Source organism: Balaenoptera ricei, chromosome 1 (genome assembly GCF_028023285.1).
Source record: "Balaenoptera ricei isolate mBalRic1 chromosome 1, mBalRic1.hap2, whole genome shotgun sequence".
Lineage (NCBI taxonomy): Eukaryota > Metazoa > Chordata > Mammalia > Artiodactyla > Balaenopteridae > Balaenoptera > Balaenoptera ricei.
Window position 1 is genome coordinate 91,228,435 of NC_082639.1, and position 23,781 is coordinate 91,252,215.

General features: G+C 33.9%; 1 long non-coding RNA gene across 4 annotated transcripts in view; it reads right to left on the reverse strand.

Annotated features, from left to right (window-relative positions):
- LOC132368343 (uncharacterized) overlaps window positions 1-23,781 on the reverse strand; it is a 260,900-nt gene that overhangs the window by 125,904 nt on the left and 111,215 nt on the right. For 2 of the 4 annotated variants that reach the window (XR_009504080.1, XR_009504079.1), the window contains exon 4: window positions 4,184-4,276. The exons of the other annotated variants lie outside the window; for them this stretch is intronic. This is a non-coding gene — a long non-coding RNA (uncharacterized LOC132368343). The remainder of the gene's footprint in view (window positions 1-4,183; window positions 4,277-23,781) is intronic. 4 annotated transcript variants of the gene reach the window in all.

Genomic DNA, 23,781 nt, shown 5'->3' on the forward strand with positions numbered 1-23,781 from the left:
CATCCACCTCACTACAAATAACTCAGTTTTGTTTCTTTTTATAGCTGAGTCATATTCCATTGTATATATGTGCCACATCTTCTTTATCCATTCATCTGTCATTGGACACTTAGGTTGCTTCCATATCCTGGCTATTGTAAATAGAGCTGCAGTGAACATTGTGGTACATGACTCTTTTTGAATTATGGTTTTCTCAGGGTATATCCCCAGTAGTGGGATTGCTGGGTCGTATGGTAGTTCGATTTTTAGTTTTTTAAGGAACCTCCATACTGTTCTCCATAGTGGCTGTATCAATTTACATTCCCACCAACAGTGTAAGAGAGTTCCCTTTTCTCCACACCCTCTCCAGCATTTATTGTTTGTAGAGTTTTTGATGATGGCCGTTCTGACTGGTGTGAGGTGATACCTCGTGGTAGTTTTGATTTGCATTTCTTTAATGATTAGTGATGTTGAGCATCCTTTCATGTGTTTGTTGGCAATCTGTATATCTTCTTAGGAGAAATGTCTGTTTAGGTCTTCTGCCCATTTTTGGATTGGGTTAAGTGCAAGATTTACCTATTTCTTTAAAAAAATATTTTGGTTTAACTGGAATGTGGGAGTAGAGGCTAAATTAATTACTATAAAACTTTGTCCAAATTCTGCCTTGTGGTGGGTATGAGAGAATATAGTTATGTCATGTTTCCATTATTTAGCTAAAGATTTCTGTTTTTAGTATTTCACTTGATTTCAGAGTAAGCTACAAAACTATTTATGCCCAGAAGTTACCCACTAAGTAGTAATGTTTCATGTGGGACACATGTCAAATCTTTACTGTCAAGTTTTTCAGGAATAATGAGACTGTTGAGATTTAAAAGTATGAGCCTTCTTTGACATAGATATCAAACAGATAGACTGATTCAAGCTCAGATAGCTAAATTTCTGATAAAATAATGTAAAAGTAATCATATAAGTCAATAAGCAAGCTAATCTATAGAATCCCCAACCATGTAGAAATATATACCTGGAGAGACATACATGAAAATCAAAATACAAATACTAAATATGACATATGTGAAGCATTTTATCTTCAATAAACAAATTAGAGCTAAAATGGTCTATAACATATGGTATTTCACAAAGGAAGCTTATAGCCTGATGAAAGAGACAGATGCATATATCAGTAACAACAATATAATTATATTTCTCAAGAATAAATATACTCATATAGCTTTCATTTGTCGATTAGTATTTTGGTTGGGTATAGAAAGAGAATCAACTTCAGCATACGTCCTTATAGAAACAATTCTATGTGAAATCAGTGTTTGATGTGTAACCCCAAAAAGAGGCATGGCCCAACGTGCCAGGGGAGAAGAAAAAAGAAATGATAACATTAGGTAAAATTTTTGAATAACTATTCTGTCTGCCATTTTTCCAACTATACAAAATCAACTATAAAATCTTCACAAAAACGCTATGAGAAAATTAATTCTGAAATGAGGAGAAAACAGGCTTAGGGAAATCTAGTGAATTATACAAAATTATCCAATTGATAATGGGTAAAACTGGGCTTCAATTAAGACTTGCCTGCCTCTTGGTTTATTTACCTTAAAAATAGAGCCTGAGAATGGGATACTCATAGGAGAAGGGGAAATGAGGATAGTGGGATCTGGGAAAGACAATAATAGCATCTACTACAGTGACACAGACTCTTCCTCCTTTCTGAGGGATCTTAGACCTTGTTTTCTATACTTATCTATTAATATATGCTCTTATTATATCTTGCCCTTATTAGATCTTGCCTTGGTTGCTATATTCATCTATTAATAATTTAAACTGGAAATAGTTGCCAAATGGATTATCGAGTGTCAAATGCATTCCTCACTGCCCCCACTATTTTGTAGAAGTCCTACTCTTCCCCGTTATAATGATCAATTTCAATTACTCCTGACAGTAATAATTGCTTTCTGTTTCTTTTATTCTACTGGTATCAGGAACCCAAAGTCACTGGTGAAAGTCACAGTTTTAAGTACAGTGGCACTCATACTGTGTCCCTTGGCAAAACTGTCCCTCTTATAGGAACTGAGCCTAAAATCATAAGGCCTATAGCTTCAGGAACAGGAAGCACAAATTCCAAAAAAAAGAAAAAACATGACTATAGGTCTACTGGTTCTGATACATATTGTACCATCTGGAGATACCAGTCCAATGTTGTTGGATAGCTGTAGGTCAACACTCGCAAGCAGGTTAAAGATGGAGGCACTAGCCCGGTAAAAAGGATCTCAAAGGAGCATCTTTATCATCCACTACAGTCTTAATTCTACTTATAATTTTAACTCTATTTAACCAGCTTTTCAAATTGGAGTGAATATTGCAATTTACTGTCCCAAACTCCTCATTGCCTACTGGAGTGAGGAGGAGAGATAACTTGTCTATTCAATTCACAGATCTTCAGAGTGAGAAAAGCCATGACAAAGGCCTTTCATTCACACCTGGATCTGGTTTAGAAGACAAGATCAAGATCTTGGACTATAAGACAGAGCCTGATGTCATAATTGGATAAGTCCCTGGGCATGAGTATATTTTGGTTTTGTGTTGACTGTGAGCTATTAGGAGTAAGGGAGTGAATTGTGGAAGACTATTCCTTTGATGGTCCTCCAAAAATATCATACCTCTTGGGATTCATACCTTTGTGTAATCACCTACCTTTAAATCTGGACCCTATGATTTTTCTATTGCTTTAACCAATATAATTCAGTAAAAGTGATAGTGTGCCAGTTTCATGCCTAACCTTAGGTGCTGTAGCTTTTGCTTTTGCACTCACCTTGAGCTACCATGGAATAAGTTTAGTCACCCTGCTGGAGAGATAATGGGGATCATAGAGAGGTCATGTGGAAAGGAAGAGGCCTGGAAATTACATGGAGATGAACCAAGAAACCCAGATGACAGCCAGTACAGAGACCCTAGACATTTAACTCTTAGCAGACCAGTTCCAGTCAGCCCAAGCTTTTTAAGCTTTCCTAGGTGAAGTTAAGATGTGTAACTGGAGAAGCCTTCTTTGATCTTCTAACTCCTGTAGATAACACATGGGGCAAAAAACACACTTTCCCTGCTACACCATGTTTGAATTCCTAACTCACAGAACCCTGCACAAATAAAACAGTTTTTGTTTTAAGCCGTTACATTTTGGGGTAGTGTGTAACATAGCAATAGATAACCAGGATAACCAGAATTTTTTCCCCTTTATAATGAGAAGGAAGCTAGTATGGTGTACCTCAAGTGCAATATAATTGAACAGTTCAATCTCAAGTGCCAACTACACTATGTTGTTATAATAGTATTGTTTTTCACATTGAACTTCACGTAATGCATTATAATTTCTGTGCCAATGTTCTTTTTCTCTAGCATATTTTTTAAATAACACAAAAATGTGATCAAATGTATAAAATGTATTTCATTTTTAACAGAACTAGCTAGAACAGAAAGCTTATTTTTTAGAAATATGTTTCCACTCAGGGATTCCAACTTTCATTTTGCAAAGCCTTTTGGGAATACTTTTTCCTGGTCTGCATTCCAGTAGCTTTTTTATTTCCTGTAGCTGTTTCAAAAGCAGTAATAGCAACTCAGAAGAATGGAACAGGTTATCTTATAATATACATACCATATGGTATTATAGTTTATCCCTTCACTGGTTTGGAAATTACTGTATGTGATAATAGTAAATCGGCCTGCTAATTATTTTCCCTTGTGTATGACTATGTAATTTAATGGACGTTAAATAATAAAGATGTGACCTTTTTTTCTCAAATCTTGTCTTTCAGATTGTTCTGTGTTTGTGATATAACTACATTTCTTAAAATCTTCTTTTGTGGCAAGACATTAGCATTCCATCCCTAAGGTTCTAAGGAATAGCCTTAGCCAAGTCAAGATACAGAAAGAATGCCAAGGAAGCTCTGGCAGAATGAATGCAGAGGAAAGTAGATTGAGTTTGAGGTAAAGGAAAGAATCATTGACAGCTCCCAGATTGTTGGCTCAGGCAACTGCCATTTACTCAAATGAGTAAAGGTAGGGGGAAATGTATTAGTGTCAAAAAAAATCTATATTAGTTATAGTCTTTATATACAACACTTATATGAAGAACTGCTATTCTATGTGAAGTTATATCATAAGCAAGGAACTCTATATTTAGCAAAGGAAACCATTTCACCTCAATGTAGAAGAGTCACCTAGAAAAATCCATGATATGGATTAGTTATTGAAGTGGGACATATGACTGTCAACTTGTCTTCCAGCTGCAGTTCTAAAAGAAAACAAACAAAAAAAAGACAATAAAAACAAAAAACACCTAACACAAAGTCATGCTAGGAGATACTAAGGTTATATTACATTGAACAAATAGGCTTATTTTTCTGGACATATCTTTTTTTTATAAAAATCTGAATTAAAATAAAGAAAAAAGCAAGTCCTTGTGCAAGTTTTTGTAGCATAATGGAAAAGGAATATTATCCTAAACATTCTAAATAAATGCGTATTTCTGAAAACTATAACCTATAGGAAATAAAAATTATTCTAGAAAATATTTATTCAGTCCATTGAAAAATATGCAAGGAATATGCCTCTGTGAAAGAAATACTGGGATTCATAGAGAAAAATTAATTCAGACAAAGAGAGAAAGTGGAATTAACAAAATTGATGGCAAGTTAAACTAAATAGCTAATTAAAAATTATATCTTAATTGCATAGCTAAATTAGCATCCATATGGAGAAAAGAGAAGCAGAATTGACACTGTAGAAAAATGAATTAGTGGTTTCCTCTAAAGGAAATTATAAAAGAAAAAATACTATAGAGGACAGCAGATCAGTTACTAAGCCTGAGAATTATGAGTATACCCTGGTAAGAAATCTGAAAAACTAAGAGTAAGCAAAAACTAAACAGGAAAGAAATTTTTTCTGACTTTTTTGAGTCTTCTCTCTTCTTTAACTAGTTAGTCTAACTAAAGATTTCAACTGATACCACAGAAATATACAAAGGATCATAAGAAACTGTTATGAACAATTATATGTCAACAAATTGGATAACCTAGAAGAAATGGATAAATTCCTAGAAACAGATAATCCACCAAGACTGAATTATGAAGTAATAGAAAATCCTAACAGATCAATAACAATAAAAATATTGAATTAGTAATCAAAAATCTCCCAACAAAGAAAAGTCCAGGACCAGATGGCTTCACTGGTAAACCTTACCAAACATTAAAAAAAGAATTAATACCAGTTCTTCTCAAAATCTTCCAAAACTTTGCAGAAGAGGGAATACTTCCAAACTCATTTGAAGAGGCCAGCCCTAAGCTGATACCAAAGCCAGACAAGGACACTACGAGAAAAGAAAATCATAGGCCAATATCCCTGATAAATATAGATGCAAAAATCCTCAACAAAATATTAGCAAACTGAACCAAATTCAGCAGCACATTAAAATGATTATATACTGCAAGCAAGTGGGATTTATCCCTGGGATGCAAGGATGGCTCAACGTGCTCAAATCAATAAATGAGATATACCACATAACAAAATGAAGATTAAGAATTATATGATCATCTCAATAGATGCAGAAAGAGCATTTAATAAAATTCAACATCCTTTCATGATAAAACTCTCAATTAATTAGGTACAGAAGAAATGTACCTCAACACAATAAAGACCATACATGACAACTCCATAGCTAACATCATACTCAACAATGAAATGCTGGAAGCTTTTTCTCTAAGATTAGAAATAAGACAAGGTTGCCCACTCTAGCCACTTCTATTTAGCACAGTACTGGAAACCTAGCTAGAGCAGTAAGGCAAGAAAAAAAACAAAAGTTATCTAATCAGAAAGGAAGAAGTAAAACTGCTTGCAGATAACAAGACCTTATATGTAGAAAACCTTGAACACTCTACCAAAAAGTTGTTAGAACTAATAAATTCATAAAGTGGTAGTATACAAAAATTAACATACAAAAATCAGTTGTGTTTCTATATACTAATAATGAACTATTTGTGAAAGAAATAAAGAAAACAATTCCATTTACAATAGCATCAAAAGGAATAAAATAATTTTAACCAAGGAGGTAAATCTATACACTGAAAACTATTAGACATTGATGAAAGACCTAGAAGAAGACAGAAATAAATGGAAAGATATCTCATGTACATGGAATAGATGAATTAATATTGTTAAAATGTCCATATACCCAAAGAGATTCAGTATAATCTTTATGAAAATTCCAATAACATTTTCCACAGAAGTAGAAAAAAAAAAACCCTAAAATTTGTTTGGAACCACAAAAAACCCCTAATCTTGAGCAAGAATAGCAAAGCTAGAGGCATCATACATCTTGATTGCAAAGTTTCAGTAATCAAAACAGTATGGTATTGGCATAAAAACAGACACATAGATCAACAGAACAGAGAGCCCAAAAGTAAACTCATGCATATACAATCAACTATTGACCAGGCACCTTATACATAATGGGGAAAAGACTGTCTCTTTAATAAATGATGCTGGGAAAACTAGATATCCACATGAAAAAGAATAAAATTGAACCCTTATCTTACACCATACACAAAAATCAACTAAAAATAGATTAAAGACTTAAACATTAGACCTGAAGCCATAAAACTCCTAAAAGAAAACATAGACAAAAAGCTCCTTGATATTGGTTTTTTTAGCTATAACACCAAAAGCACAGGCAACAAAAACAAAAATAAACAAATAAAAAGAGTTCATCAAACTAAAAGATTTCTACACTGTAAATGAAACAATCAACAAAATGAAAAGGCAACTAATGAAATGGGAGAAAATATTTGCAAAACATATATCTGATAAGAGGTTAATATACAAAATAAATACGGAGTTCTTATAACTCAACAGCAAAAAACAACCTGATTTAAAAATGGACAGAGAACCTGAATAAATATTTTCACAAAGAAGACATACAAATGGCCAACATGTATATAAAAAATGCTCATCATCACTAATCATCAGGGAAATGCAAATAAAAAGCATAATCTGTTATTACCTCACATCTTTTAGGATGTCTATTAGAAAGACAAAACAGAATAAATGTTGGCAAGGATGTGATGCAAAGGGAATCCTTGTACATTGCTGGTGGAGATGTAAACTGTTACAGCCATAATGGAAAACAGTAATGGAGATTCCTCAACAAAGTAATGATAGAACTACCATATGATCCAACAATCTCCCTTTTCGTATACATCCAAAGGAAATGAAGTCACTATCAGGAAGAAGTATCTTCATCCTTATGTCCAGTGCAACATTATTCACAATAGCCAAGGTATGGAAAAAAATTGCTTATTGGCGTATGAATGAATCAAGAAAATGTGGCATATATACAATGAAATATTATTCAGTCATTAAAAAGAAGAAAATCTTGTCATTTGCAACAACATGGATGAACTTGGAGGGCTGTATGTTAAGTGAAATAAACCAGATAAAGACAAATACTGTATGGAACTGCTTATATGTGAATCTTAAAAAAAAAGGTCAAATTCAAAGAAGCAGTGAGTAGAAGGGGTTGGGGGTGGGAGGAATAGAGATGGGGAGGTATTGGTCAAAAGGTATGAACTTTCAGCTATGAGATGAATAGGTTCTGAGGATCAAATGTACAGCATGGTGACTATAATTAAAAATTCTGTATTGTATACTTGAGATCTGCTAAGAGAGTAGATCTTAAGAGTTTTCACCATAAAAAAGGTAAAAAAAAAAAAGAAAACCTCTTCTGAACTGAAATTACTCAAGTGTATGAGTGAAAAGGAATAACCTTATGAACTCAAGAAAGGCAATGAAAAAAATGACTCAAAATAAAGTATTAGCACTCAGGCAGAAAAAAAAGTTACCTATGAAAGAACAAAAGTTGGGTTGTCCTCAAATTTCTCTTCTGCATAACTGAATGCGAGAGGACAAAAAAGAATTTTAATGGAAAAGTTTTGTGAATTGAGAATTCCACATCAACCAAATTATTATTCTAACATGAAAGCAACTGAAGACATTCCTATGTTATAAGGACTTGGAAAATATTGCAGCCAAGCACTCTTCTTGGAAAAGAAAACAAATCAATGATACAATTCAAGTGAGAAAAATATAAATCAAAATGAAAGTACTAGTGATGAACACTGAGACTACTTAAAGACATTAGATTAACATAATTGAATACAACCTCAACAAAAATTTGCTGAGGACCTACTAATTAATAAATTTTAAAAAGGAATAGATTTTACTTGCTGGCTGTCAGTTGGCAAAATCAGCTCTAGATAACGAAAAATAGAAAACACCAAGGACTTCAAAGAAGCACAAAAATCAGATCATCATATAAAGTTATAGAACTAAGTCTTAACTCCCACTTAACATACTCTTCTACTTTTAACATACACAAAGGATTAAATTTTCTATTCTTAAAAGAACTCACACTCTGAGTTAATTTTTTTCATTTTTATTTATTTATACCTCACTCATTTTTTAAAAATGAGGTAACTGAATTCAATTATTTTACTGCTATTAGATTCACCAAAAACCAAGCCAAAAGGTCAAAAGAATATATGGATAAAGTTAAATTCAGTGCTGACAGAGGCTTGGAGTCCTACTACAAGATACTGGGTTGGCCAAAAAGTTTGTTTGGGTTTCTCAAAAGATCTTATGGAAAAACCCAAGCGAACTTTTTGGACAACCCAATATATATTTTCAGCAAGGTCAGTGAACATCAAAAGTAATTGTCTACTCTGATGGACGACTGGATGAGACGATCTTATACATCAGTATCCAAAGAACTCAGAGAAAAGGGATATAAAGAATATTATAAGCAACTAGCACCAGCAAAAGAAAATAATTATAGATAATTTGTCAAATGAAAGGCAAGTGTCTGTTGAACTAAGGGCTACTATTAAGGTGAGTTTTTTGGTGATTTTGAGAATGGCTTTTGTGCACATAAATAAAATCTGCAGTTAACTGAGTTATTAAAATTAATGTTAAATTTATTGAAGTTATAAAATCAAAAAGCTTTTCCTCCTCATATTTTTAAGGTTGTGATAGGTTAGATAACCCCAAAGATATCCACATCCTAATCCCCAGAACATATGAGTATGTTACATTACATGGCAAAAAAGACTTTGCCAATGTGATTAAATTAAAAATCTTAAAATGAAAAGATTATCCTGTATTATCTGGTGGGTTCAGTATAATCACAGGATCCTAATAAGAGGGAGGCAAGAGGGTCAGAGGCAGAGAATGAGATGTGAAAACAGAAACAGGGACTGTAGTTCGACTGAGATTTGAAGATGCTGTGCTGCTGGCCTGAAGATGGAGATAGGGGCCATGAGTCAAGGAATGCAGGTAGCTTCTAGAAGCTGGAAATCTCAAGGAAATAGATTCTCTCTAGAACCTCCAGAAAGAACACAGCCTTGCCAACACCATGCTTTTAGTCTCTAAAACATATTTTGGACTTCTGGCCTCGAGAACTGAAAGATAATAACATTGTATTCTTTTAAGCCACTAAATTGTGGTAATTTGTTACACTAACAACAGAAAACTAATGCAAAGGCTAACTTAAAAATCTTATTAATCTGAACAATTTTAAGTATAATTGTCAAGAGAACATTTGACTAATCCAATAGAAACTTTGAAGTCATCCATTTTCAAACGTAGTTAATAAAACCATCATAAACAAGTACAATCACATTTATAAATCCCAAATACTATATTTTTAACTACTTAAATTATTTAACAAACAAATACATTCTTGCCAATGAAGATCATTCATGGCCATAACAAATTATGGCCAACAAAAGTTGGTTGAATATTATACTTTCTCAAATATTAGAATACTGTTAAAAACTTTGCCAAATTCTTTTACAATTCTAAATTTATAATCACAAGTTTAAAATGAAATATTCAATTAGAGTATTAGAGTCATTTGGCCAATAATTAGATATTATAATGCCATGTTTTCTAAAGCATTACAAACACAAGAAAACAGCCATCCTAAAGGTGTTAATTACTTCATACCCTCCATATTTGTTTCTAATTTCCATGGGCTACGAGTACTTATACATTAAAGAGCCAATCAGCTCATTCTAAGAGATATGGGGTTATAGTCTTAGCTGGGTAAACAAAATTTTGGCCAAGGAAATTTGACCAGGAAATAGGATTTTAATTCTTCCTCTGACCTTTTTTTATAGCCAGTACATATTAAAAGAACTTCATACCTTACTGAGAAAAAGATGGATTTCACAGCTCACATCCCATAGATTCAAGTTATAAATTCATCATTTCCATCTAATTTAAACCTTCAAGCCCCGAGCCCCTCCTCAGGGTGTTTCACTGCTTGATTGGGTTTACTACTTACTGCTTGGATTTCCTCCTGACTTCTTTTCAAATTCTTTCTATCTGTAAAGTCCAAAATTTTTGGATATATTTAAATGACATTCAATTGAATTCAGGCCCACTTCATGTATATTTTTTACCATAAGTTCATATATTTTAAGGTCCTGAAAGAAATGCTGAAAGGTCTCCTTTGATATATTTTGGAGATTTTAAATTTGTCATGTTTTTTCAAAAGCAAAAACTCAGTACCCATTTATCTGCCATGATGCGACAAGTAGTTCCTTAAGTAGATGAGTACGTGAATGTAGAATTGAAAAGAATGACAATATAATCATTGAAAAGCAAGTCAAGGGCATAATAACCAATGGGAGCCACTAATGTTGGGAAATAGTAAATTGAGGTTAACAACAATACCTTCCACTTCTATGTATTAATGAGAAGTTTGAAACCAAAAATAACATCAACTTCTTCATTACTAAATTGAGAGTTTGGGGTTTTGAGGTAACAGAACCAATGAGGACATCTGCTTTTCATTTTAGGTGATTTGTCTTGGCAGCAAGTAGGCACAAAAAGTTCATTTAAAACTGTTGTGAAATCCAAATTCAAGCCTTTACTGATGACCCAAAAAATGAAGACAAGAATTCTAAAACCACTGAATAAGAGATCATCTGCCTAAAGAAGAAAACTAAAGTATAAAACTAGCGAAAACACAATTATACATATAGTGGGCATGATCAACACTGAGACTGAGCTACAGCCAACTTATAATAAGAGTTTAGGCATCTTACCTGCTTGAACTCTTAATTATCATTATTAAAGTCTCCCTAAAGGGCTTCCCTGGTGGCCCAGTGGTTAAGAATCTGCCTGCCAATGCAGGGAACACAGGTTCGAGCCCTGATCTAGGAAGATCCCACATGCCGCGGAGCAACTAAGCCCATAAGCCACAACTACTGAGCCCACGTGCTGCAACTACTGAAGCCTGCTGCCTAGAGCTTGTGCTCCGCAACAAGAGAAGCTACCACAATGAGAAGCCCACGCACTGTAACAAAGCCTGCGCGCAGCAATGAAGACCCAACAAAGCCGAAAAAAAAAAAAAAGTATCCTTACATAAAAGCATCTGAACTAAAGTTAACTCTTTTCCCTGAGTTACCAAGCTTTTTGGACTCTGTGTTGTATTTATTGTACTTTTTCAGGTTAACAATTAAAACTGTTGCTTTAAATTTAAAGGTGCTTTACCTGAAAATGTATTCACAAATTAAATGTAAATATTCTAAGCATATTATTGGAAAATGCATCTAAGATACAGTTTAAAAAACACTTATCCTGTGTTTCAAAACTTTTCAGACCAGTTTATATTCAGATAGATTTACTTCATTAGCAGTTATTATTATGAAATAACTCTGTCTATACTATTTGGTAATTTTAATTTCAATTCTGCAAATGAGATATTAAAGGTATTATACCTAATTTCATCTTTATCATATATACCTCATCCTCATCCATAGATAACTATATGACGCTGATTTAAGCAAATTTAAGCAAAAAAAAAAATCAGGACTAAACATATTAAGAGCTGATTCAACAGAAATCAAACCAAAAGCACTAAATAGGGAAAAGAGACTTTTGTATATTAATAAAAGTTAGCTCCATATCAAAGCTATAAAGATCTTCAATCTTCATATTGTAAAAATACAAAATATACAAGGAAAAACTAACTTTTGCAGTAGACACTTTTCTAATTCCATTATCAGTCTCAGGTCAATAATTTAAATAAAACTCATAAAAGAGTTTTATTAAAGAAAAAAAAAGAAACTTCTTTTCAAGTATTCACAGAATATATTAAAAATGTATTGTATAACATGCCACTGAAAAAACTTCCAAAAGTGCAAGGATGACATTATGTATGCCTCTATATTACACCATATATGGAAAAATAAAGCAGCTAAGAGAAAAATTAAGAAGGGTCTAGAGATTAAGAATCACACCTAAAAACTAAATAAAAACAACATATGACAGATTATTCCAATATCTATGAAAAGAAAAATGTTACACTATCAAAATCTATGTGCTGCGAGCAAAGCTATACTCAGATGCAAGGAAATAGAATTCATATAATTTAACTAAATATTCAAATAAGAAAAATACAGTATAAACCCCAAGAAAAGCATGAATATGTAAAAATTAGAACAAAAAAATTATATAAATTAGTAAATAAAAAGCAAAGCCCGGTTAAGAGCAGTTTTTAAAATGGCATAGACAAAAACACTTTGAAAAACTCTTGGTATTTTGCTTTAGGTAACAAGAAAGAGAAAGGAATGATTATAAATAGGATCTGTGGTGGTCTTGGAGATGCACCATCCATATTCCCCTTGGAGGAAGGACTCTGGCCAGCTAACTGTTGGAAGTGCTATCAGTGGATGGCCTTCAGCTGTCAGCATCTTCAGACTGCTCCTTCAAGGTCATGACCTTCCCCGACATCCAATGGCTGATCAAGATGAAGTATAAAGTCCCACTATACAATGTGGGATAATCTAAAGGACCATTTCATCGCCCGAGCACCTCATTAGGTGAGCTGAGGCTCTTAGGCTGGTATCATAGCTTGACGTCTCCTTCTGCCCCTTCTCTTCCACAGCTACTGATCTCAAAGATGCTCCCTAGTAATGGCCTATATGAGAAAAGAATCTAAAAAAGAGTGGATATATGTATATGTATACATATATATGTATATGTATAACTGATTCACTTTGCTGTACACCTGAAACTAACACAACATTACTCCAATAGAAACTTTTATAAAAGATGCTCCCTAATAAACATTCTGAAACACTAAACTTTATCTTCCAGAAAACCCAGGATTCATAACAAATTTGCATGAGCTTTTTAAGTAAAGGAGCATAATAGTTACCACTTTATGCTAATACATATAAAAATACTGATTGTCAGGCAATATGTGGATAAATAAGTTGATTCACATAAGAACAGAAAACTAATAAAGTTACTAAATAATTACCCATCCAACCCCCAAAACCTCCAGGGCCAGTATTTCAGTTTATTTTATTAGTATTTTGGGAGATACATAATTTGTTAGTATACACAAAAAGGTGTTTGAAAACTGCACAGCTTAGTTTATGAAGTTAGTAATACATATAAACAACTATAAAATTATGGTAGAAAAAAGAGACAAGGGGCCTCAAACACAAGTACCTAATAAAGACCAGAAAGATACACAAACAGGTCATGCAGATTGCATTGGAGCCTGTGAACAAACTAGAACGTGTAAGCCCTGTGTAAAAATAATAATGAAAATAATAATGATAATAAGGAGGAAGAGCAATAACATTTATTGAGAACTTACTATATAAAACACATATTTAAGCATTTTAATATATTGAATGATAAATATGATAATAATAATATTTTGAGTTAGCTGTTACTTTTATCTTGATTTTACAGATGACAAAATGGAGACAGAAGTTACTTTTGTAAAATCATCTAAACCTTAGTAGTGAACTCAAATTTTGAACACAGGTAGCCTGGCTCCAGACCTTCCTGCTTCTTGTTTCTTAAACATTACTGCATAAATATTTCAATAAACACACACATACACACAGACATACACACTCTTAAGGCAGACCTCCCCTGCCATGCCCCCTGATCAATCATATTAATGTACACAAAATCCAAACTATGGAAATAATTTCTATCCAGTACAGTATTAATATAGTTATCCTCCACTTTATAAACAAGATGTTTCCCCCTAAAGATAAAGAGTTTTAAATTACTACTAGTAGTAGTAAATAGGTTGATGTGATCATCAATAAGGCAGAGGAGAAAAACAGTATCTCAAACCACATTACATGAAAATCACCAGCCATCAAGTGAATAGGAGAAAGAACAAGTAACTAAAGTTTGAGCTCTCCTAACCTTCCTATGTGTGGAAAGGACTTCTTAAGTAATATAACATCTCAAAATTTATTCAAGGAAAATTGGCATGATTCATCCATACAGTAAGTTAAGAATGTCTATATGGTGAATGACACCAAAAATAAAGTTTAAAAATTTTCAAAAAGAAAGAAGTATCTGCATCATATATAGCAAAAAGTGGAAACAGATATATTAAATAAATATATCATATATTAAAACATACAAAAATACATAGTATATATATGTTACATACATTATAATCCATACATGTAATATAAATACAAAATATAAATCCATAATATAAAGAGTTTTTACAAAGCAATGACAAAGCATCAAACAACTTATCTTAGCCGGGTTTCCCCAGAAAGCAAACCTGAGGCAAAAAAAAAAAAAAAGTTATGTGCCTCCACTTTATTAGGTAGCCCAGGGAATTGGGGGTGAGAAGTATGCGGCTAACATATGTCCAAGCTTCAAGGAAGCATCTCAATACAGTATTACAACTAACTCCAGATATTCTTGCCAAAACACTGAATTTCTGAATCATAGGTAAGTAGCCCCCAATCCATAAATCCTGCTTTGTCCAGCCTAAAAACCTTCCCCCTTGGTTCAAACTTCTCAATGTCCTTCCCGACATGTGTTTCCCCGGTCCTTGCTGGCATATATTAACCAGGCCCTTCAACTTGTTGGTGCATAGGAAATATTTCTCCTGGAGCAGGGACTGTACTTTCCTACTCAGACTATACTGAGACCTGATCCTTGTTATCGGCCCGGAAGTAATAAGGGTTGTGAGGTATAAGCATCATCTACCAAGTACTTGCTTTCAGGTAAGGTCGTTACATGACCTCCAGGCAAAGAAAAGGCAGTTCTCTTCTGGTAAGCAGGAGGCAGATCCTTCTGTGGGCCTAGAAGTTTCAGAGAAATTTATACGTTCAATATATTCTCCGGCTTGTTCATTCATGTATCCCGATTCCAGACCTAAGGTCTTTCTCTGATCTTACCAATGTCTGACTTTTACATAAAAGCTTTTTGAAGCTGCACATTAAATCTGTTTGCAATTCTGACACCCTTACTCTATCTCTCTCCCTCACCACACCGCCCCCCCCATAGTTTTTGTAACAGAAGCTACAATCTTTATAATTTTCATTGCCTCTCTACTATTTAGTCCACTCGATGTTCTCTATCCCAATGTTACCTTTCACCAATTAACCACAGATAAAATCCTTAATAATTGTGAAGCCAGTGCATCCCAGGCATGGCCACTCCACTTGCCACCTGCAGCGGGGTTCCTATTGCCTTCAGAATGGTGAGTAATCCATCTCCAAAATCCCATTCTGAGGCTCTGTGTTCTAGAGCCATTCCTCGTACTTATTTATGGTTGTGTCTCACATTACTGAAAGTTTACCCCAGGGGGCTTTAAGCTCCCCAGACCACAGGCATGAGTTCCAAACAGATTTCATGAGGTAAGTAACTGTCATGTTGTGCCCACATGAAGCAGTGAGAGCCCCTACAGAGTTGGTTGCTTCACTAGTAGCTGGAACAGAACAAGTGTCCAAGGTCTCAGGAGATATGGCTCAGAAATAGCACATAAATGGTATCTGGTATACATCCAGGCAATTCACAGAAAGTAACTTGAAATGGCCAATGAACATATCTTGTTATATATACAAGCTCACTAGTAATCAACAGAATAGCATATTATAAAAGAATAATGAGATATCAGTTGTAATCAATCACATTGGCAAGCATTAAAAAGAATAATAATTTTTAACATTGATATGGGTGTATAAAAATGATCCTTCCTAATGACAACTCTATCCTATGGAAAGGAGAGCACAAAATTTAGAGAATAGCTGGCATAATTTACAATGTTATGCTTCTCTGCACCTTTCTCTCACTCATAGGACAAACTCACTTCTCCTCAAGGGAGACAACCTTAAGTCCAATTATCTTATCTAGCTCAAACTCCAAGATCTCATGCACAGGTCTATCCTCCTATCCATCTGGTTCAAATATTATTCCTTATGATACCCTAAATTATAAATTAAAAAGACAAGTTATCTGTCTCTTGATCTTTGACCCAAATACAGTGGTGAAGCAAAGGTAAAATATCTGCATTAAAAGACATCTTTTAAAAAACTTTATTTTATTGAAGTGTAGTTGATTTACAATGTTATGTTAATTTCTGCTGTACAGCAAAGTGATTCAGTTATACATATACATGTATGTATGCATATATATATACACATATATATATTCTTTTTCATATTCTTTTCCATTATGGTTTATCATAGGACATTGAATATAGTTCTTCTTGTAGAACTTTGCTGTTTATACATTCTGTATATAATAGTTTGCATCTACTAACCCCAAACTCCCAATCCAACCCTCCCCCACTCTTCCTCCCCCTTAGCAACCACAAGTCTCTTCTCTACGTCTGTGAGTCTGTTTTTGTTTTGTAGATAAGTTCATTTGTGTCATATGTTAGATTCCACATATAAGTGATATCATATGGTATTTGTCTTTCTCTTTCTGACTTACTTCACTTAGTATGATAATCTTTAGGTACATTCGTGTTGATGCAAATGGCATTATTTCATTCTTTTTTATGGCTGAGGAGTATTCCAATGTATAGATGTACCACATCTTCTTTATCCATTCCTCTGTTAATGGACATTTAGATTGTTTCCATGTCTTGGCTATTGTACTTAGTGCTGCAATGAATATTGGGGTGCATGTATCTTTTCAAATCAGAGTTTTCTCCAGATATATGCCCAGGAGAGGGATTGCTGGATCATATGATAGCTCTATTTTTAGTTTTTTAAGGAACCTCCATATTATTCTCCATAGTGGCTGCACCAATTTACATTCCCACCAACAGTGTAGGAGGGTTCCCTTTTCTCCATACCCTCTCCAGCATTTGTTACTTTGTAGACTGTTTGATGATGACCATTCTGACCTGTGTGAGGTGGTACCTCGTTGTGGTTTTGACTTGTATTTCTCTAATAATTAGTGATGTTGAGCATCTTTTCATGTGCCTGTTGGCCATCTCTATGTCTTCTTTGGAGAAATGTCTATTTAGGTCTTCTTCCCATTTTTCGATTGGATTTTTTTTTTTTATTGAGTTGTATGAGCTGTTTGTATATTTTGTAAATTAAGCCCTTGTTGGTTGCATCATTTGCAAATATTTTCTCCCAGTCTGTAGGCTGTCTTTTTATTTTGTTTATGGTTTCCTTTGCTATACAAAGGCTTGTAAGTTTGATTAGGTCCCATTTGTAAAAGCCATCTTTAGGAAAAAAAAAAAGGGAAACATCCAGCTTTGATTGATTCATAAGAATTATGGGATCTTGCTGATCAGGCATTTTAAGTATCCTTTTCTTGGGACTTCCGCAAGGTCCTCAGAAATATGCTTTATGGGATGAATTCCTTTATCTATTGCTTGACCTAGACCCTTGACTAGCCTTCTTTTAAACCAGTTACTATCTGCCTGAGCTCATCTCTTTTTCTAGTACCTTGTTACATGCAACAAATAATCAATACACAATAACTACAGCTTTTTCTAACTTCTTCCTTTAGAGCTACAGGTTCTGTGGGTAGTTTGTCTTGATAGAATAGGAAATATTCAGTCTAACTTTTTATTCCATATAATAGTGTCTTCATATTTTCATTCTGCACCATCTGTTTTCTCCCTGCTTAACACAAAAAGTAAATCCAGTGTTGCCTGTTTTATGTCTTGTGTTACAACAGTCTGACTCAACTTACTAATTTCTGCATTATTATTAGTGTTAGGGCAATAAGAATTACAGTAGCAAATAAATGCTAAAAGTTTAATATCTTAATCCAATAGAAGTTTATGTTTCTCATGTAATAGACTGAGACAACTGTTCCTGATCTGTGGTGGCTTTCCTCCACATAGTGGTTCACGAACTTAGGCACCTTCCATTTTGTGGCTCTACCACCAAGGTTTCGGTAGAAGAAAAAGAGTATGGGAAAAAAACACTGATTTTTTAAAAACTATGCCCTGAAAATAAAACACATCAATTTTGTTAGCTTTCCATTGCTGAGAACTCAACCACACCTGATGTAAAAGGGACTGGGAAATGTAGTCTTTGGCCGGGCACCATTTCCCAGTGACAATTCTATAAAAAAAAAAAAAAAAAAAGAAAAAAAAGAAAGAGAGAGAGAGGGAGAGAACAATAAATTGTGTTGGTCAGGAAGCTATGGGTGTCTTTGTACTTCTTAAAAATTAAGTTATTTACCTGGACGTTTCATTAAAGGAGGGGGCTATGTCTTATTTGTCTTTTCATTACCCTCTAGTTATTTATCTTGAGTAAAGCAATAGTGGACGTTTTAAATAAGCACTATAGTCACTTTTTAATTTACTTGATGTCACCAGATAATAGGCCATGAATACCTGTATAGGCCATGAATAGGCCTGAATACCTACATGAGTACATAATTTTTTATCTTGGCAACTATACATTTTATATTATATGAAGTGACACATTCCATCAAGGAGACAGTCTGTGACAGTAGATAGGGAAATGTCTTTGGAGCAAAACAGACTTGGTTTGAAGTCTAACTTGAACACTAAGCACGTTGTAGGGCCCTGGGAAAGACACTTAACATCTCTGAGTCTGTTCCTTCATTTTTAAAGTGGGGGAATAATACCTACATATATTGGGTAGTAATTTTTTGATTGGAGATAATATATAAGATTCCTAAAAGTGTTTGACACATAATACACATTACTTAAGTGATAGCAATTATTGTTTTTGCATAAGATTTAAACCGGAAACATGGGAAAATTAGACTAGAAAGAAGCACAAATATTTTCTAATTAAAATTTGTGTTTACCTAAGTGGAACTGTTTCTATAGCTTAGCGCAGCTTTTTTTTTTTTTTATCAACATTAACATCTTTATTGGAGTATAATTGCTTTACAATGTTGTGTTAGTTTCTGCTGTATAACAAAGTGAATCAGCTATATGTATATGTATATCCCCATATCCCCTCCCTCTTGTGTCTCCCTCCCATCCTCCCTATTCCACCCCTCTAGGTGGTCACAAAGCACCAAACTGATCCCCCTGTGTTATGCAGCTGCTTCCCACTAGCTATCTATTTTACATTTGGTAGTGTATATATGTCAATGTTACTCTCTCACTTTGTCTCAGCTTACCCTTCCCCCTCCCCATGTCCTCAAGTTCATTCTCTACATCTGCATCTTTATTCCTGTCCTGCCCCTAGGTTCATCAGAATCACTTTTTCTTTTTTAGATTCCATATATATGTGTTAGCATATGGTATTTGTTTTTCTCTTTCTGACTTACTTCACTCTGTATGACAGACTCTAGGTCCATCCACCTCACTACAAATAACTCAATTTCGTTTTGCTTTATGGCTGAGTAATATTCCATTGTATATATGTGCCACATCTTCTTTATCCATTCATCTCTTGATGGACACTTAGGTTGCTTCCATGTCCTGGCTATTGTAAATAGTGCTGCAATGAATATTGTGGTACATGTCTCTTTTTGAATTATGCTTTTCTCAGGGTATATGCCCAGTAGTGGGATTGATGGGTTGTATGGTAGAGTTCTATTTTTAGTTTTTTAAGGAACCTCCATACTGTTCTCCATAGTGGCTGTATCAATTTACATTCCCACCAACAGTGAAAGAGGGTTCCCTTTTCTCCACACCCTCTCCAGCATTTATTGTTTGTAGAGTTTTTGATGATGGCCATTCTGACTGGTGTGAGGTGATACCTCATTGTAGTTTTGATTTGCATTTCTCTAATGATTAGTGATGTTGAGCATCCTTTCATGTGTTTGTTGGCAATCTGTATATCTTCTTTGGAGAAATGTCTATTTAGGTCTTCTGCCCATTTTTGTTATTTTGATATTGAGCTGCATGAGCTGCTTGTATATTTTGGAGATTAATCCTTTGTCAGTTGCTTCATTTGCAAATATTTTCTCCCATTCTGAGGGTTGTCTTTTCATCTTTTTTATGGTTTCCTTTGCTGTACAAAACGCTTTTAAGTTTCATTAGGTCCTATTTGTTTATTTTTGTTTTTATTTCCGTTTATCTAGGAGGTGGGTCAAAAAGGATCTTGCTGTGATTTATGTCATAGAGTGTTCTGCCTATGTTTTCCTCTAAGAGTTTGATAGTGTCTGGCCTTACATTAGGTCTTTCATCCATTTGGAGTTTATATTTGTGTATGGTGTTAGGAAGTGTTCTAATTTCATTGCTTTATATGTAGCTGTCCAGTTTTCCCTGCACTACTTATTGAAGAGGCTGTCTTTTCTCCACTATATACTCTTGCCTCCTACATCAAAGATAAGTTGACCATAGGTGCATGGGTTTATCTCTGGGCTTTCTGTCCTGTTCCATTGATCTATATTTCTGTTTTTTGTGCCAGTACCATAATGTCTTGATGACTGTAGCTTTGTAGTATAGTCCGAAGTCAGGGAGCCTGATTTCTCCAGCTCCGTTTTTCTTTCTCAAGATTGCTTTGGCTAGTCAGGGTCTTTTAAACCTTAAGTGATAAATGGACTGCTTATTTGAATAACCTAGGAAACCATAAAGTTTCCATCTGGTATTTGTAAGTATATATTTAAGAGAATTCTGCATTTGCCAAGTCTAAATGTCAAAATTTTAAGATTGTCTTACATTAGCCAAGTTTGACTAGGGAGGTAGAGAGAAACTTTCTTCAATCACCAGAGAAAAGACCATACGTAGCCTGGTATTATGTTGCTTTGAACCAGTGGTTATGTCTACATTTCTTCCAAAAAAAAAAAAAATAAATAAAATAAAGAAGAAAGAAAAGAAAAAGAAAAAATTGTTGGAAAAGAGTCACTGAGTGAAGGTGACTTTTTACTAATTAAGTAGAGTAATTGGTAATTAAGTAGAGTAATTAAGTAATTCCCCCACATACCTTCAGTCGTTATTATATTTGATCATTAATGTAGTCAAATAAATTGATGGAATCAATTGCAAATAAATGAAGTTATTTTTTCCCAACTTTTTCATTTTGCAAAATTTCAAGCCCATAAAAAATTGAAAATATAGTACAAGGAACACACGTATACCTTACCTAGATGCACCTTTTTTGATCCACTTAAAGGTAAGATATAAATATCATGATACTTCACCCTTAAATATTTCAGCATGTATCTGTTAATAATGAGAATATTTTTCTACATATTAATAATGCTATTATCACACCCAGATATTTAGCATTGATTCAGAAGTATTATCTAATATATGGTTTACATTTAAACTTCCCCATTGTCTCAATAATGTCTTAATGGTCATTTTAACTTGATTCTGGGATCCAATCAAATATCATTTTGAATTTAAGTTACGTCTCTTGTGTCCTAGAACTGTTTTTCAACTCTTTTTCCTTTACTTCTTTCTCTTTATCCTCTTCTTTCTCCTCCTCCTCCTTCTCCTCTTCCTCTTTCTTTTTGTCATTCAAGACATTGACATTTTAAAATCTGGCCAAGTTATTTAGCAGATCATCTTGCAAGCTAGAGTTGTCTAATCATTTCTTCTTGATTATATACACATTAAATATTTTTTGCAAAAAAATTTCTTAATTGATATTGTGTACTTCCCCATATCATATCATGATATAATATTGTCATATTTTTTCACTATTGGTGATATTCCTTTCAATCATTCGGTTAAGGTAATATGCATCAAATTTCTCCATTGCAAATGATTCTTTTCTCTTTATAATTAACAAGGAATCTTTGGAGTAATACTCTGACCCTGTATGAATATCCTGTTCCCAATATCTTTTACCCATTTATTTTAGTGTTCATTGATAACCTTTACCTGAATCGATTATTACTAAGTTGCTTGCAAATCATGATTCTATTTCTATCATTCCTTCAACATTTATTAGCTGGCATCCTTCAATGAGGAAGAACTTTCCTTCCTCCCTCCCTTCCTTCCTTCCTTCCCTCCTTCCTTCCATCCCTCCCCTTTTCCTATTTTTTAGCTGTAATTATAATTCTTGATGCTCAAATGATCCCATATTTGGTTAGTGGGAGCTCCTTCAAACTGACTCCTGTGTTCTTCTGACATGTTTCCATCAGTTTTGAAGAACTTTCTATTCTCAAGTTTTATTTTTTAATATGGTCCTAATCCTTGAATAATAAAAAATTCATATAACCACATTTGTTCTTTTATCTAATCTGATTATGTTGTTACTGAGACACAATTTAGAATAATGGTTAAGCTCAAGCAAACCTGAATTAAATGCTGAATCTATCATCTACAAGCTGTGTACATTCATGTGTAAGTTACTCATCCTCCTTAAGTCTCAGTAATCTCATTTCTAAAATTGAGATATATATCATTGGATTGTTTGGAAGGTTAAGTAAGATAATACATGAACTGCACTAGCACATCACCTGATATTAAATACTCAATAAATGTTAGCTATTCTAGAATTATATAACATTGCAAGTTATGGCATGGTCAGTAGAAAATTGCAAATTAGACGTCCTCTATCTCCTTTATGAACTGATGTCATTTATCTTTTATACCATACTTTTCACAGTCATTCTGTAGCAAAGAATTTTTTTTTTATTCACTAAAAAACAAACAAACAAACAAAAAAACCAAAAACCAGTTTGGATCACTAGAGACTTACAAATGATCATTTAACTTTTAACTACACAGTTTTCCATAGTATATTCCATATTATTTCACTAAACTTCATATTAATTAACATGCACCATAATCTATTCTCACCATTTGACGAATGTCTCCACAGGAAAACTGGGTCAGTTAGAGCAATAATAGATTGGGTCATTGTCACAGTGGCTTGATTTCCTAAGAGCTAAACTTCGTGGGAATTTTGGGATGTCTCTGAGAAATGCCCATATCTTTTGTTCAAAATCAATTTATATTTCATTCCCCTTGTTACAAATGGGACAACAACATAGTGTGAGGATTTACATAAGGTCTGGTGCCCAATACTAAAAGGCATCTCCAGTAAATTAACTGGAAAAAATATTTCTTAAAATATGTCCACTGACAGGTCTGCCTCACTTTACTGCTCATCTCCCAGTACTCCCAATATCCACTTTAACTAAAGGCTTCAGAGAGGAAGATGGAACAGTCAAAAAAAACTCATAATGATTAGAACGATGGAATGCATATTCAAGAAAAGGTGCCAGTGGATCCCTTTACTTGAAAGTTTATTTAGCCCTTAAACTATTTCATAATAGTTTTCACCCTTGGGAAATAAGATCACAATTTTTATTTCTATTCCCTTCTATAATGTATTATGCCCATTTTGAATTATTATATTTAATGAATGATTCTGGTCAAGACATTAAATGCATGGTTAGACATATTGCTTTTACTCAAAACACACAGCAGTAGCAATAAAACACAAAGGGATAAATCCAATGGAACATGGGGCTACTATAGAAATACAAAGTAATGACCTGGGAGAAAATCATAGGCCCAGTGGGTTTCAAGACTGGAAG